Below are 18,683 nucleotides of genomic sequence, written 5' to 3'. Positions count from 1 at the left end.
TACTCCGCATCACATGTAGATCCCGCCACGACGCTTTGCTTGCAACTACACCAGCTGACTGCCCCACCATTCAAAATATACGCGTATCCGGTTTGTGACTTGGAGTCATCCAGACCTGTGTCGAAGCTAGCATAGACGTAACCCTTTATGACGAGCTCTTCGTCACTTCCATAAATGAGAAACATATCCTTAGTCCTTTTCAGGTACTTTAGAATATTCTTGACCGCTGTCCAGTGTTCCATGCCGGGATTACTTTGGTACCTCCCTACCGAACTTACGGCAAGGTTCGCATCAGGTCTGGTACACAGCATGGCATACATAATAGACCCTATGGCTGAGGCATAGGGGATGAGGGAGTCCTGGATTAGGGGGTCTCCGGACATCCGGACTATATCCTTTGGCCGGACTGTTGGACTAGGAAGATACAAGATTGAAGACTTCGTCCCGTGTCCGGATGGGACTCTCCTTGGCATGGAAGGCAAGCTAGGCAATACGAATATGTAGATCTCCTCCCTTGTAACCGACCTTGTGTAACCCTAGCCCCCTCCGGTGTCTATATAAACCAGAGGGTTTAGTCCATAGGACAACATACAATCATACCATAGGCTAGCTTCTAGGGTTAGCCTCTACGATCTCGTGGTAGATCAACTCTTGTAATACTCATATCATCAAGAACAATCAAGCAGGACGTAGGGTATTACCTCCATCAAGAGGGCCCGAACCTGGGTAAACATCGTGTCCCTTGCCTCCTGTTACCATCTGCCTTAGACGCACAGTTCGGGACCCCCTACCTGAGATCCGCCGGTTTTGACACCGACATTGGTGCTTTAATTGAGAGTTCCACTGTGTCGTCGCCATAAGTCTTGATGGCTCCTTCGATCATCGGTAACGATGTGGTCCAGGGTGAGGATTTCCTCCTTGGACAGATCTTCGTATTCGGCGGCTTCACACTGCGGGCTAATTCGCTTGGCCATCTGGAGAAGATCGAGAGCTACGCCCCTGGCCATCAGGTCAGATTCGGAAACTTGAACTACACGGCCGACATCCGCGGAGACTTGATCTTCGACGGATTCGAGCCCATGTCAGGTGTGCCGCACAGTCGCGACAAGCATGAAGTAACTCTATCGTCGGACAATGTTTGGGAGATCGCATCTGCAACTACTCCGACCATCAATCCGGAGCAAATCGCGCCATCCGAGAACGGAGGGATAGACCCCGCCATGAAGGCCGCACTCCCATTGACGATAGAGACGCATACTGACTTCACCCCTTACGAGAGCTGTGTCGCCGAACCACTGGATTCCTCTCCGACCACGAACTCCCAACCACCTGCATCCGCACCCATCGAATCCGATTGGGCGCCGATCACGGAGTTCACCTCCGCGGATATATTTCAGCACTCACCTTTCGGTGATGTGCTAAATTCATTAAGGTCTCTCTCCCTGTCAGGAGAACCTTGGCCGAACTATGTCCGGCTAGAATGGGATGCGGACGACGAAGAAATTCGCTGCCCACCCACCACCCACTTAGTAGACACTGTCAATGATTTAACCGACATGCTCGACTTTGACTCCGAAGACTTCGATGGTATGGACGACGATGTAGGAGACGAACAGGAACCACCGCCCACAGGGCGCTGGACCGCCACCTCAGCATATGATATATACATCGTGGACACCCCCAAAGAAGGCAATGGCAATGAGACAGCGGAGGATGACCCCTCCAAGAAGCAACCCAAGCGCTGACATCAGCGGCGCCGCTCTAAGTCCCACCACAGCAAAAGTAGTGATACCGGCACAGGAGATAATAACACTCCGGATAGTGCCGAAGACAACAACAATCCCCTCCAGCACGATGTAGAGCCGGAGGACAAACAAGCTAGCCCTCCAGAGCGGGTAGCAGATGGAGAACCGGAGGAGGACAATTACATGCCTCTCTCCGAAGACGAGGCAAGCCTCGGCGACGAAGAATTTATCGTGCCTGAGGACCCCGTCGAGCAAGAGCGCTTCAAGCACCGGCTTATGGCCACGGCAAATAGCCTGAAGAAAAAGCAGCAATAGCTTCAAGCTGATCAAGACTTGCTAGCAGACAGATGGACTGAAGTCCTTGTGGTCGAGGAGTACGAACTCGAGTGCCCCTCCAAGAGTTATCCAAAACGCAGGTTGCTACCTCACCTCGAGGAGGAAGCATTGAAACCTCATTCACCAGTGTATGATGCGGCTGGCCGGTCACTACGCGGCCGAGCCTGAGAGGCATTTCAGCCTGAAGTTCAGCCTGCACCCCGCCACCACTCAATCAAAAATACTAAGGGCCGGGGCAACACAGGGGACCTGCGAGACGTATTGGACAGTAAGGCAAAAATCGCAAGGTCAATATACGGGTCACGGGCACGCGCGCCAACACGGGACGATGATCATCGCGTCGGATACACCAAGAGTAAATCCGATCGGGCCGAATACAGTAGACAAGACTCATACGAACTGCGGCGGGATATAGCCCGGCACAGAGGCGCCGCACACCCCCTATGCTTCACTGATGAAGTTAAGAATCATGAATTCCCGAAGGGTTTCAAACCCGTAAATATCGAATCATACGATGTCACAACAGATCCCGCTGTATGGATTGAGGATTTCCTCCTTCACATCCACATGGCTCGCGGCGATGACCTACATGCCATCAAAGTACCTCCCACTAAAACTCAAAGGACCAGCTCGGCATTGGCTGAACAGCTTGCCAGCAGACTCCGTAGGCAGTTGGGAGGATCTGGAAGACGCATTCCTGGAAAACTTCCAGGGCACCTACGTGCGGCCACAGGATGCTGACGACTTGAGCCATATAACCGAGCAGCCAAGGGAATCGGCCAGACAATTCTGGACACGGTTCCTGACTAAGAAAAACCAAAATTATCGACTGTCCGGACGCAGAGGCCCTAGCGGCATTCAAGAATAACATCCGTGATGAATGGCTGGCTCGCCACCTTGGCCAGGAGAAGTCGAAATCTATGACAGCCCTCACAACACTCATGACCCGCTTTTGCACGGGCGAGGATAGCTGGCTGGCTCGCAGCAACAACACATCCAGGAATCCGGGCACTCCGGATAACAAAGATGCCAACGGCAAACCATGACGCAACAAACACAAGCGCCACAAATATGGTGATAAAACCAATAATACGGCAGTTAATGCCGGGTTCATGGCCTTAAAGCCCGGTCAGCAGAAAGGGCTGCCCAAAAATACAAATCTGGGCACCCCTAGAAAACTAAACATATCGTTGATGCCTTGATGCAATATTATGAAGAAAAACTTGAATTGGAAGTTTCTATCCCTAGAAATCTTTATGATGAGTGGGAACCAATTATTAAAATTAAAATAAAAAATCATGAGTTTTATGCTTTGTGTGATTTCGGTGCTAGTGTCTCTACTATTCCCAAAAGTTTGGGTGATTTGCTAGATTTCCGTAATTTTGATGATTGCTCTATAAACTTGCATCTTGCAGATTCCACTATTAAGAAACCTATGGAAAGAATTAATGATGTTCTTATTGTTGCAAATAGGAATTATGTGCCCGTAGATTTTATCGTTCTTGATATAGATTGCAATCCTTCTTGCCCTATTATTCTCGGTAGACCTTTCCTTAGAACGTTGGTGCAATTATTGATATGAAGGAAGGGAATATTAGATTTCAATTTCCATTAAAAAGGGCATGGAACACTTCCCTAGAAAGAAAATAAAATTACCATATGAATCTATCATGAGAGCCACTTATGGATTGCCTACCAAAGATGCCAATACCTAGATCTATTCTTGCTTGTTATGCCTAGCTAGGGGCGTTAAACGATAGCACTTGTTGGGAGGCAACCCTATTTTATTTTTATTCCTTGCTCTTTGCTCCTGTTTAGTAATAAATAAATTATTTAGCCTCTATGTTGGTTGTGTTTTTTGTGTTTAATTAGTGTTTGTGCCAAGTAGAACCGTTGGGAAGAGTTGGGGAAAGTCTTGTTGAACTTGCTGTAAAAAAACAGAAACTTTAGCGCTCACGATAACTGCTGTAATTTTTATTTGGAGAGTGATATTTAGTTAATTCTTTTTGCAGACGATTAATAGATAAATTCCTCACGTCCATAAATTTATTTTAGAATTTTTGGAGTTCCAGATCTTGCGCTAGATGCAGATTACTATAGACTGTTCTGTTTTTGACAGATTCTGTTTTTCGTGTGTTGTTTGCTTATTTTGATGAATCTATGGCTAGTAAATTAGTTTATGATCCATAGAGAAGTTGGAATACAGTAGGTATAACATGCATATAAATAAAGAATGAGTTCATTACAGTACCTTGAAGTGGTCTTTTGTTTTCTTTCGCTAACGGAGCTCACGAGTTTTCTACTTTAAGTTTTGTGTTGTGAAGTTTTCAAGTTTTGGGTAAAGATTTGATGGATTATGGAACAAGGAGTGGCAAGAGACTAAGCTTGGGGATTCCCATGGCACCCCCAAGATAATCTAAGGACACCTAAAATCCAAAGCTTGGGGATGCCCCGGAAGGCATCCCCTCTTTTGTCTACTTCTATCGGTAACTTTACTTGGAGCTATATTTCTATTCACCACATGATATGTGTTTTGCTTGGAGCGTGTCGGTGTCAAAACCGGAGGATCTCGGGTAGGGGGTCCCGAACTATGCGTCTAAGGCGGATGGTAATAGGAGGCAGGGGACACGATGTTTTACCCAGGTTCGGGCCCTCTTGATGGAGGTAAAACCCTATGTCCTGCTTGATTTATTCTTGATGATATGAGTATTACAAGAGTTGATCTACCATGAGATCGGAGAGGCTAAACCCTAGAAGCTAGCCTATGGTATGATTGTATGTTGTCCTACGGACTAAAACCCTCCGGTTTATATAGACACCGGAAGGGTCTAGGGTTACACAAGGTCGGTTACAAAGGAGGAGATATCCATATCCGTACTGCCTAGCTTGCCTTCCACGCCAAGTAGAGTCCTATCCGGACACGGGACGAAGTCTTCAATCTTGTATCTTCATAGTCCAACAGTCCGGCCACAGGATATAGTCCGGCTGTCCGGAGACCCCCTAATCCAGGACTCCCTCAGTAGCCCCTGAACCATGCTTCAATGACGATGAGTCCGGCGCGCATTGTTGTCTTCGGCATTGCAAGGCGGGTTCCTCCTCCGAATATACCATGGAAGAATTTGAATACAAGGATAGTGTACGACCCTGCAAAATAAGTTCCACATACCACCATAGAGAGAATAATATTTCCACAAATCTAATCTGCTGACACGTTTTGGCAACATGACATCATGCCATGGCCCGGCGTTCATTCGAACCATTTTTCTTTAACCAGCCCCGCACATAATGCGAGGCAGTCTCTTGACATGTCTTGTCAAAGCAGAGATCGTGTCCCCCTTATTACGGGATTCTCATCAATACGGGCGTGGGTAACCCAACTGTGCCATCAATTACGGCGCTTGGGGGATTCTCATCAATACGAGTTTTACCAGGCTAGTGGGGAAGCATAGTTTCGGCCGCCCTTATAAAGGGATAAGGTTTAACCTTTTTCTACCCACACCTTATTCCTCCTTGCTCATCCATTCTTGCGCACTCGAGCTCCAACGCCCAAGTCCACATCCTTCTCCTCAACCTTCTCCAAACATGTCCGGAGCGGGAGGCAAGTGGATGGCATCCTCCGTCACGGAGGGACACATCAAAAAGCTGCGCGGAGCCGGATACTTAGCCGCGAATATCGCGCATCAGCTGCCCACTGCGGGGCAGATCGTCCCTACCCCGGAACCTCACGAGAGGGTAGTCTTCCTCCACCACTTCCTCCGCGGACTGGGGTTTCCCCTACATCCATTCGTCCGCGGTCTTATGTTCTACTACGGGCTGGACTTTCATGATCTGGCCCCGAACTTCATCCTCAACATTTCGGCGTTCATCATCGTGTGTGAGGCTTTCCTCCGCATCCGGCCCCACTTCGGCCTATGGCTGAAGACCTTCAATATCAAGCCGAAGGTGGTGGGAGGACAACAAGCGGAATGCGGCGGAGCCATGGTGGGCAAGATGCCCAATGTTATATGGCTTGAAGGCTCCGTCGTGGAGACCATAAAGGGGTGGCAATCGGCGTGGTTCTACATCACCGAGCCACGCGACACCAACTGGGTGGTGGCCCTCGAGTTTCGATCCAGAATCCCCACGCGGCTCACCTCCTGGAAAGAGAAGGGCCTATCCTGGGGTTCATCGGTGGAGCTAGACGGACTCTAGAAATGTATCCGGAATATGGCAAGCAAGAAGCTCAAGCTTGTCAACATAGTCCAGGTCATGCTCTTCCACCGGATCCTCCCGTGCCAACAACGGGATTTCAATTTATGGGAGTTTGATCCGGCCCGGCACCAGACTCTAAGCGAGCTCTTCGACACGACGCACAAAGACGTCTGGAGGGTGCTATTCAAGGGCGCCGAGGTCCCTCCCTCTCCCACCGAGGACCGTGGGCTAAGCGCGTAGCACCCTGCGAATCCGGTAAGTTTTGTACATCTGGTAGGATTTTTTACTTCCCATAGCTTAACCATGTGCGGGGTCTGAGGTCCCATGCCTTTGACAGGACTGGGTGGGGGCATCGGAGAAGATCAACTGTCCGGCCCCTCTGCCCGAAGACACTGTGGACGCTCTCCTGACGGTGATGCTGACTCCGGCTCCTTACAAGGTGCCGGAGAAGACCAAGAAGAAGGCCAAGGGAACCCGAAAGAGTTCCCGGCGCCAGGTGGTATCGGACTCATCGTCCGATGACTCTGCGACGCACTCCTCCCACGAAGACAAGGAGGAAGATGAAGATGCTCCCCCTCCAGCCGGTGGAGACAAGAAAAGGAAGGCCGCGCCAACCGGGGGGCCGAAGGGTCCAAGAAGGGAAGGACTCTCCTTCTGGACTGCTCCACCACCACCGCCGAAGACGAAGACGAGTGGCTGCTTAGGGCCAAGCCCCTGGCGAAGTCGTAAGTATTCGGATACCAGAGTAACTCATAGCATACCTTTGTCGCACTGCTTCTCCTAACGCCGAATATGATTAAGCAGACCATCCCAAGCCCGTATCGACGTATCTTTGTCAGACGGCTCCTTGGACTCGTCGGATATGGATAGCGATCCACTTCTGACCGCCACCTCCCCTTGCCCTTCGAACAATGCCGAGGTACTGTCTCAAGAGGCACCGGGTCGAGGGGAGACAGTCCCGGAGGTGCCTCAAGGCGACCTTCCGGACTCCGGGAGCAGAGGGGGTAGGGCTCCCGAGGGCTCCGAGTTCGGCCTTTAGCCGAACACTTCGCCGGAACCTCCAGCGGTTCCGGACTCGGGCAGGCGGCCTCCTTCCAAAAGGGGCAAGACGCCCATGCCGGTGACCTCCGTCCATCCAGAGGCACCGGACAATCTGCTGGGAGCACTTCGCAGCGCTTCCATCGATGAAGAGCACCGCACTATTATGAGTGCGGTGATCCAGAAGGTTCAGTCCGCCTAGAGCGGACTGACTGAAGCCTGTGCCAGCCTTCAAACAGGCTTTGAGGTAAATATTTGAAATATAGGAAAATTATTATCGCATACACAGTAGCCCCTGATGCTCTGTTTGGTGTTCACAAAGAAAAGACGAATAGAGGATCAAATAATATCTGCAGGAGTCTAATACTAGTATGTCTGTATGCATATGCAGGCTTCGCTGCTGACCTCTGCCGCACTGACTGCGGAGGTCGCCGCACTAAAGTAGGACCTCAAGGGGTCCGAGAAAGAGCTCGGCCTTGCTAAGAGGCAGCTCGAGGAGAACAAAGGTAAGTAATACCTAGTCTATAGATATGTATATATACAAAAAGGATGTGATTGCAAAATGACAGGATCATCTTTAATTTGCCAGGGGCCACGACCGAAGTGGCAACCCTGAAGCAAGCACTATCCGAGGCTAAAAACAAAGCGGCCCAGGAGCGCAACGAGCGGGAAAAACAAGAGGCACGGGTGGGCGAGGTGCAGCAAGAGCTCCATGCTCTCGTGACGAAGTACGAGGCGTTGGAGCTTGACTTGAAGATGCGAGAGTCCGAGCTTGTCGCGGCCCTAGAGAGTGCAAAGAGTGCCAAGGCTGAAGCCCAAAAGGCCCTCCAGGAGATTGATGCGATGAAGACAATAGCGGCGGGTAAGGCATTCAATATGCAAAGCAAGCATGTGAAAGTAAATTACTTATTACTTACCCGAGTTCGGAGCTCTCCAGGAGCATTCGCAGATTTGCCCCGCAGCGTGTAGGATGCCGCACAGTTTTACCAGGCCGAGGAGGGAAGCTCAACAGAGAAGTTGTTCTGGTCTCAGTATACTGGGACCGAACACCCGATGCCTCTGAGCGACCAGCTGAAGCAACTGGTCGAGCTGCACAAGGCGGCTGAACAGGCCATGAAGGGCTTTATAGTCCGGATGTGGCCTGGCGACGCCCTTCCCAACAGCTACTTCGGCCTGGTGAGGCGGCTTGTGGATCCCTGCCCACGGCTGGAAGTCATCAAGCGGTCCGTCTGCATTGAAGGTGCACGTTGGGCTTTCGCCCGTGCGAAGGTGCACTGGGCCAAGATGGACGCCGTGAAGCTAGTGAAGGAAGGGCCATCGCAGGGCAAGGAGCATCGCCACCCCGAGATGTACTATGAGGGTGTCCTGAAGGGTGCCCGTCTTGTAGCGGACGAGTGTGCGAAAGATGTAATATTTGAATGAACTTGCTCGTGTAATCCTGTATTATGAAAATTTGTTCATATGTGCTATGCAATGCTTGTTTGAATTTAAAATATTACCTTCTGTTTGGCTGTTTATCAAATCTGAGAGATGGCTAGTCGTCGGCTTCTGCCCCCACGCCACGAGTGCTGGGGTGTTCGGGATAAACCTGAGCACTCTTGTTCCCATTTTTGGGTCCTTCGAGGGAGGTGCTCAGCACAACGAACAAGGAAATCGGACTATAATGCGTTATCACTCTCACTTAGACATAGAATTCTATAATTTTAAATTTCGGCGAAGCCCCTAGTATTCGGAAGGCCGAATTCGGGGCGCTATACACGCCTTAAGTCGGTCAGGGCCGACTCGTCGCTCTAAGCGGCATAAGTCTTTAGGGACTTGAAACCTCTCGAACAGCGACCAGTCTCTCGCCTTATCATGACAGTTAGTTTTAGCTTTCTCTACTGAGGTGCTTAGCCCAGCAGAACCGGGGCACAATCGCAGTAGTTCTCCCAGTGCTACCTTAGCCGATATAGCGGAACGTAAGGTACCAAAACATGGGAGCCGGGCAAACCCAACTATTGAGCCAAGACATGATTCGGAGCTGATGCATATAATGCTATAAGTTCGGGGTGCCGCACTGTCGAAAGTGTTCGGACTTCTCACGCCGTATTATGGGGTATGCTTAAACCCCTAGCGTATTGGCCGTACCAGAGTGTACGGGTGCTAGATGTCATGAATGAACATATATATATATATAAAGGAAGAATGCAATAATAGTCTTAATGCTATGCATTGTTTATTCAAAAAGGTGCGTTAAAGCAGAATGATACAAGTAGTGCGATAAGAAAAAAGTAGGACTATTTGACATGTCCCTTCCAAGGGAAAGCTGAGGAATAGTATTAAAGCAAGTATTTCACTCGTTATCGTAAGCCACCTGGGAGTTCCGTGGTGTGACGTAGCTTTCTGCCTCCTTGGTTGATGCATCATGTGTTCGGCAGTCATGCTGCCGGACAGGGTTTCCAGAGATTAAAGTCCTGAAAGAGAAAAATAACAAAGCGGGAAGCCCCTAGTGCGGTTTAAGCCGCGTCTTGGAGCGTGCCATAGTCATGCCCCCTCCGCACATGTGCCCATGGTATTTTTAATGCATAATTATGTACGCGTGGCACGGATTTCGCCGTTTGGCTGGGACCGAGGTGGGGGCCGTATTGCTATGCGAGCTCGGAACGTGCCAGGCGGTCCTATTGCCGATTACTCCGGGCGCACTTGAAGGTGTCCGGGTCCTTAATCGCCGAACTAGTGGATTGCCTTAAGAGGCTGCTTTGCCCTTCTGCTGCGAGGGCTGCAGTGTGCTCCTCCGTGCGGAAAGAGCGCTCTGTTTTTCCATTGACTGTGATGACCCCCTGAGGTCCTGGCATCTTGAGCTTGAGATATGCATAATGGGGTACCGCATTGAATCTCGCAAATGCGGTTCGCCCGAGCAGTGCATGGTAGCCACTGCGGAACGGGACTATGTCGAAGATTAGCTCTTCGCTTCGAAAGTTATCCGGGGATCCGAAGACCACTTCCAGTGTGACTGAGCCTGTGCAATGGGCCTCTACACCTGGTATGATGCCTTTAAAGGTCATTTTTGTGGGTTTGATCCTTGAGGGGTCTATACCCATTTTGCGCACTGTGTCCTGATAAAGCAGGTTCAGGCTGCTGCCGCCATCCATAAGGACTCGAGTGAGGTGAAATCCGTCAATGATTGGGTCTAGGACCAGTGCGGCGAATCCACCATGACGGATACTAGTGGGATGGTCCCTGCGATCGAAGGTGATCGGACAGGAGGACCATGGGTTGAACTTTAGGGCAACTGGCTCCAACGCATATATGTCCCTGAGCGCACGCTTCAGCTCCCTCTTGGGGATGTGTGTTGCGTATATCATGTTCACCATCCGCACTTGTGGGGGAACCTCTTCTGTCCTCCGGTGTTGGGCTGCCGGGGCTCCTCCTTGTCATCGCTATGTGACCCCTTATCTTTGTTTTCGGCATTTAACTTGCCGGCATGCTTGAACACCCAACAATCGTTGTTGGTGTGGTTGGCTGGCTTGTCGGGGTGCCGTGTATTTGACATGAGCGATCGAGTATACGGTCCAAACTGGACGGGCCCGGAGTGCTTCTTTTGAATGGCTTTTTCCGCTGACCGGGTTTAGAGCCTTTGAATCCGGCATTGCCTGCCGTATCCTCGGTATTGTTGCTGTTAATGCGGCACTTATGTTTGTTGCGACGTGACCTACCGTTGCCGTCCTTGGTATCCGAAGTACCATGGTTCCTTGATATGTTATTGCTGCAAGCCAACCAGCTGTCCTCTCCCGCACAAAAGCGGGTCATGAGTGTCGTGAGGGCTGCCATAGATTTCAGCTTTTCCTGGCCAAGGTGCCGGGCGAGCCATTCATCGCGGATGTTGTGCTTAAAAGCTGCTAGGGCCTCTGTATCCGGATAGTGACGATTTGAGTTTTCTTTGTTAGGAACTGTGTCCTGAATTGCCTGGCCGATTCCTCTGGCTGCTGGATTATGTGGCTCAAGTCATCGGCATCTGGTGGTCACACATAAGTGCCCTGAAAGTTGTCGAGGAAAGCGGCTTCCAGATCTTCCCAACAGCCAATGGACTCTGCTGGCAAGCTGTTGAGCCAATGCCGAGCTGGTCCTTTGAGTTTGAGTGGGAGGTATTTGAAGGCGTGTAGGTCATCACCGCGGGCCATGTGGATGTGCAGGAGGAAATCCTCGATCCATACCGCAGGATCTGTTGTGCGGTCGTATGATTCTATATTTACGGGTTTGAAACCCTCTGGGATTTGATGATCCATTACTTCGTCTATGAAGCATAAGGGGTGTGCGGCGCCTCTGTACTGGGCTATATCACGACGCAGCTCAAATGAGTCTTGCCCGGTGTGTTCGGCCCGGCCGGACTTACTTTTATTGTATCCGGCGTGATGATTATCATCTCGCATAGTGGCACGCCCTCGTGATCCGTAGATCGATCTTGCATGTTTTGCTTTGTCCTCCAATACGTCACGCGGGTCTGGCGTATTTCCCCATGCCTTTTTATTTGAATGGCGTCGAGGTGCGGGCTGAGCTTTTGGCTGGAATGCCTCTCTGTCGCGGCCACGAGGTGGCCGATCAGCCGCGTCATACGCCGGGGATGTAGGTTTCGGTGCTTCCTCCTTCAGTCGGGGTAGCAATCTGCACTTTGGGTAACTCTTGGAGGGGCGTTCGAGTTTATATTCCTCGGCCGCCAGGACTTCAGTCCATCTGCCAGCTAGCAAATCTTGATCAGCTTGAAGCTATTGCTGCTTTTTCTTAAGGCTACTTGCCGTGGCTATAAGCCGGTGCTTGAAGTGCTCTTGTTCCACGGGATCCTCTGGCACGATGAATTCGTCATCAATGAGGCTTGCCTCGTCTTCGGAGGGAGGTATGTAATTATCATCCTCCGCCTCTCCATCTGCCGCTCTCTCAGGAGGGCTGGCTTCTCCATCCTCCTGCTCTAAATCTTGCCGGAGGGGATTGTTGTTATCTTCGGAACTGTCCGGAGTGCTATTATCTCCGGTGCCGGTATCACCGCTTTTGCCTTGGCGGGACTTAGAGCGGCGCCGCTGATGCCGGCGCTTGGGTTGCTTCTTGGAGGGGTCATCCTCCATTGTCCCGTCACCATTGCCTTCTTTGAGTGTGTCCATCATGTATATGTCATATGATGAGGTGGTTGTCCAGTGCCCTGTGGGCAGTGATTCCTCTTCGCCTCCTGCATCATCGTCCATACTGTCGATGTCTTCGGAGTCGAAGTCGAGCATGTCGGTTAAGTCATCGACAGTGGCTACTAAGTGGGTGGTGGGTGGGCAGCGAATTTCTTCGTCATCTGCATCCCAATCCTGCTGGACGTAGTTCGGCCAGGACTCTCCTGACAAGGATAGAGACCTTAATGAGTTCAGTATGTCGCCAAAGGGCGAGTGCTGAAAAATATCCATGGAGGTAAACTCCATGATCGGTGCCTAGCCAGATTCGATAGGCACGGGCGCAGGCGGTTCGGAGTCCGTGGTCGGAGAAGGATCCGGCAGTTTGGCAACACGGCTCTCGTGAAAGGTAAGGTCGATATTCGGCTCGATCGCCACTGAGGGTACGGCTTCCGTGGCGGGGGCTATCCACCCGTCCATGGATGGCGCAACTGGTTCCAAATTGAGGGTCGGAGTGGTTGCCGGTGCGATCTTCTGAACACTGTCTGATGGTAGAGCTAAATCGTACTCATCGTGGCCGTGTGGCGCACAAGGTAGGGGCTCTGATCCGTTGAAGATCAAGTCTCTGCGGATATCGGCCGTGTAGTTTAAGCTTCCAAACCTAACCTGGTGGCCAGGGGCGTAACTTTCGATCTGCTCTAGATGGCCAAGCGAGTTGGCCCACAGTGCGAAGCCGCCGAATACGAAGATCTGTCCGGGGAGAAAAATCTCACCCTGGACTGCATCGCCATCGATGATTAAAGGAGCCATCAAGCCTAATGGCGACGACACAGAGGAACTCTCAATGAAAGCACCAATGTCGGTGTCAAAACTGGCGGATCTCGGGTAGGGGGTCCCGAACTGTGCGTCTAAGGCGGATGGTAACAGGAGGCAGGGGACACGATGTTTTACCCAGGTTCGGGCCCTCTTGATGGAGGTAAAACCCTACGTCCTGCTTGATTTATTCTTGATGATATGAGTATTACAAGAGTTGATCTACCACGAGATCGGAGAGCCTAAACCCTAGAAGCTAGCCTATGGTGTGATTTTATATTGTCCTACGGACTAAAACCCTCCGGTTTGTATAGACACCGGAAGGGGCTAGGGTTACACAAGGTCGGTTACAAAGGAGGAGATATCCATATCCGTACTGCCTAGCTTGCCTTCCACGCCAAGTAGAGTCCTATCCGGACACGAGACAAAGTCTTCAATCTTGTATCTTCATAGTCCAACAGTACGGCCACAGGATATAGTCCGGCTGTCTGGAGACCCCCTAATCCAGGACTCCCTCAGAGCGTCTTTTATAATTTTAGTCTTTGCTTGTTAGTCTACCACAATCATCCTTGCTGTACACACCTTTTGAGAGAGCCATACATAATTTGGAATTTGATAGAATACTCTATGTGCTTCACTTATATCTTTTGAGTTATATAATTTTGCTCTAGTGCTTCACTTATATCTTTTAGAGCACGGTGGTGGATTTGTTTTATAGAAACTATTGATCTCTCATGCTTCACTTAGATTATTTTGAGAGTCTTAATAGCATGGTAATTTTCTTAATAATAATATGCTTGGTATTCAAGATTTGTAAAACTTTCTTTTGAGTGCGATGAATACTAAGAAAAAAATTGATGCTTGATAATTGTTTTGAGATATGAGGATGGTGATATTAGAGTCATGCTAGTTGAGTAGTTGTGAATTTGAGAAATGCTTGTGTTAAAGTTTGTGATTCCCGTAGCATGCACGTATGGTGAACCGTTATGTGATGAAGTCAGAGCATGATTTATTTATTGATTGTCTTCCTTATGAGTGGCGGTCGGGGACGAGCGATGGTATTTTCCTACCAATCTATCCCCCTAGGAGCATGCGCGTAATACTTTGCTTTGATAACTTCTAGATTTTTGCAATAAGTATATGTGTTCTTTATGACTAATGTTGAGTCCATGGATTATACGCACTTTCCTTCCTTCCACCATTGCTGGCCTCTCTAATATTGCGCACTTTTCGCCGGTATCATACACCCACAAAATACCTTCCTCAAAACAGCCACCATACCTACCTATCATGGCATTTCCATAGCCATTCCGAGATATATTGCCATGCAACTTTCCACCGTTCCGTTCATTATGACACAATCCATCATTGTCATATTGCTAGCATGATCATGTACTTGACATCGTATTTGTGGCAAAGCCACTGTTCATAATTCTTTCATACATGTCACTCTTGATTCATTGTATATCCCGGTACACCGCCGGAGGCATTCATATAGAGTCATATCTTGTTCTAAGTATCGAGTTGTAATTGTTGAGTTGTAAGAAAAATAAAAAGTTTGATGATCATCATTTTAGAGCATTGTCCCAAGTGAGGAAAGGATGATGGAGACTATGATTCCCCCACAAGTCGGGATGAGACTCCGGACGAAAAATAAAAAAAATAAAGAGGCCATAAAAAAAGGGGAGGCCCAAACAAAAAAAATGAGAGAAAAAGAGAGAAGGGACAATGTTACTATCCTTTTACCACACTTGTGCTTCAAAGTAGCACCATGATCTTCATTGTAGATAGTCTCTCATTCTGTCACTTTCATATATTAGTGGGAATTTTTCATTATAGAACTTGGCATGTATATTCCAATGATGGGCTTCCTCAAAATGCCCTAGGTCTTCGTGAGAAAGCGAGTTGGATGCACACCCACTTAGTTTCTTTTGTTGAGCTTTCATATACTTAAAGCTCTAGTGCATCTGTTGCATGGCAATCCCTACTCACTCACATTGATATCTATTGATGGGCATCTCCATAGCCCGTTGATATGCCTAGTTGATGTGAGACTATCTTCCCCTCTTTTTGTCTTCTCCACAACCACCATTCTATTCCACATATAGTGCTATATCCATGGCTCACGCTCATGTATTGCGTGAAGATCGAAAAAGTTTTGAAAATGTCAAAAGTATGAAACAATTGTTTGGCTTGTAATTGGGGTTGTGCATGATTTAAATACTTTGTGTGGTGAAGATAGAGCATAGCCAGACTATATGATTTTGTAGGGATAGCTTTCTTTGGCCATGTTATTTTGAGAAGACATAATTGTTTTGTTAGTATGCTTGAACTATTATTATTTTTATGTCAACATGAATTTTTGTCTTGAATCTTTTGAATCTGAATATTCATACCACAATTAAGAAGATTTACATTGAAATTATGCCAAGTATCACTCCGCATCAAAAATTCTGTTTTTATCATTTACCTACTCGAGGACGAGCAGGAATTAAGCTTGGGGATGCTTGATACATCTCCAACATATCTATAATTTTTGATTGCTCCATGCTATATTATCTACTATTTTGGACATTATTGGGATTTATTATCCACTTTTATATTATTTTTGGGACTAACCTATTAACCGGAGGCCCAGCCCAGAATTGCTGTTTTTTGCCTATTTTAGGGTTTCAAAGAAAAGGAATATCAAACGGAGTCCAAACGGAATGAAACCTTCGGAAACATGATTTTCTCATCAGATAAGATCCAGGAGACTTGGACCCTCCGTCAAGAAAGCCACGAGGCGGCCACGAGGGTGGACGGCGCCCCCCTGCCTCATGGGCCCCTCGAAGCTCCACTGACGTACTTCTTCCTCCTATATATATCCACGTACCCCCAAACATTTGGGGACGGAGCCAAAAACCTTATTCCACCGCCGCAACTTTCTGTATCCACGAGATCCCATCTTGGGGCCTGTTCCGGAGCTCTGCCGGAGAGGGCATCGATCACAGTGGACTTCTACATCATCATCCAAGCCCCTCCGATGAATTGTGAGTAGTTTACTTCAGACCTACGGGTCCATAGTTAGTAGCTAGATGGCTTCTTTTCTCTTTTTGGATCTCAATACAATGTTCTTCCCCTCTCTCGTGGAGATCTATTCGATGTAATATTCTTTTTGCGGTGTGTTTGTTGAGACCGATGAATTGTGGGTTTATGATCAAGTCTATCTATGAATAATATTTGAATCTTCTCTGAATTATTTTATGTATGATTGGTTATCTTTGCAAGTCTCTTTGAATTATCAGTTTGGTTTGGCCTACTAGATTGTTTGTTCTTGCCATGGGAGAAGTGCTTAGCTTTGGGTTCGATCTTGCGGTGTCCTTTCCCAGTGACAGAAGGGGCAGCAAGGCACGTATTGTATCGTTGCCATCAAGGATAACAAGATGGGGTTTTTTATCATATTGCATGAAACTATCCCTCTACGTCATGTCATCTTGCTTAAGGCGTTACTCTGTTTTTAACTTAATACTCTAGATGCATGCTGGACAGCGGTCGATGAGTGGAGTAATAGTAGTAGATGCAGGATCATTTCGGTCTACTTGTCTCAGACGTGATGCCTATATACATGATCATACCTAGATATTCTCATAACTATGCTCAATTCTGTCAATTGCTCAACAGTAATTTGTTCACCCACCATAGAATACTTATGTTCTTGAGAGAAGCCACTAGTGAAACCTATGGCTCCCGGGGCTCTTTCTCATCATATCAATCTCCATCACTTTATTATTGCTTTGCTTTTACTTTGCATCTCTATACCAAAAATACCAAAAATATTATTTATCATCTCTATCAGATCTCACTTTCATAAGTGACCGTGAAGGGATTGACAACCCCTAAGCGTGTTGGTTGCGTTGAGCTATTGTTTCTATGTAGGTATGAGGGACTCGCGCGTAGCCTCCTACTGGATTGATACCTTGGTTCTCAAAAACTGAGGGAAATACTTATGCTACTTTGCTGCATCATCCCTTCCTCTTCGGGGAAATCCAACGCAGTGCTCAAGAGGTAGCAATCACCAGAAAATTACCGTACCGAAGAGTTAATCTTTGAAATTGCCCCTTTCCGCAGTGACTATCACGCACTGCTCGGGCATACCGCGTTCGCTCGATTCAACGCGGTGCCACATTATGCCTACCATAAGCTGAAAATGCCCGGTCCACGCGGCGTCATCACAGTTCATGGCAAGGACGAATTTTCCTTCGACACCAACAAATACATCACTACCTTAGCAGCAGGAACACCGAGCAGCACCTTGTGGCCGAACCTCGAGTCGGCACCTTGGCTCCCGGACACCGTCAAGGGGCTTTGAACTACTTTGCGGAAGGATACTCCGGCTCGTCTAGGGTTCAATTAAACACTCCGGCGAAGGCCACGACAGGACGAACTCAACGGCTCAACCACCCTCCGGCACGCAAACATTCCTTATATTTCCTTCGCAGGTTCACCTTTGCACCGACCAGGACGGACTCCACAGAGGCAGCTCAAATGCGTCTGGGGATCCTTAGACATTCCCCGCGGCGAACGTCCGTCTATAATACGGACCCGCACCCAACCTCTTCCCCCTGGTCACAGGAGGTTCTGCTATCACAACTCCTTTTTTATCACATTACTTGTACCATACGCATAGACGTATTATTTATACAACATGTGGATTCATATGATGTTTACCTGCTGGTTATTTCTTACCGAAATCATTTCGTCAAATGGCATCCGTACACAGCGGTATGCCCTAATTACGCCAGGGGCTTCGCCTTTCCCGTAACACGGCAATGAAAGTCTGAACACCTTCACAGAAGTTCGGCACCCCGAACTTATAGCATTATATGCATCAGCTCCGAATCATGTCTTGGGTCAATAGTTGGGTTTGCCCGGATCCTATGTTTTGGTACCTTATGTTCCGCTTTATCGGCTAAGGTAGCACTGGGAGAACTACTGCGATTGTGTCCCGGTTCTTCCGGCCGAGCACCTCAGTAGAGAAAACCGAAAACTGACTGTCATGATACGGCGAGAGCTGGTCAGCTGTTCGAGCGGTCACAAAATCCTTAAGGATTTCTCCCGCATAATGCCATAACCAATGCAGCGTGCGGTGGGTCAGTTTTTTTCTTCGATCAGGCGCTTATAGAGCCCCTAGTACGGTCTTCTGAACAGAACGGGCTGCGCCGACCATACTAAAGCTCCTTTGGCTAAGTGAGAGTGATAAAGCCCTGATGTCTACTACACAACCTTCTTCTTGTAGACGTTGTTGGGCCTGCAAGTGCACAGGTTTGTAGGACAGTAGCAAATTTCCCTCAAGTGGAGGACCTAAGGTTTATCAATCCGCAGGAGGCGTAGGATGAAGATGGTCTCTCTCAAGCAACCCTGCAACCAAATAACAAAGAGTCTCTTGTGTCCC

The sequence above is a fragment of the Triticum urartu genome, chromosome 6 (genome assembly GCF_003073215.2).
Source record: "Triticum urartu cultivar G1812 chromosome 6, Tu2.1, whole genome shotgun sequence".
Classification (NCBI taxonomy): Eukaryota; Viridiplantae; Streptophyta; class Magnoliopsida; order Poales; family Poaceae; genus Triticum; species Triticum urartu.
The sequence above is the reverse complement of the archived record's forward strand: the minus strand, read 5'-3'. Positions refer to the sequence as shown.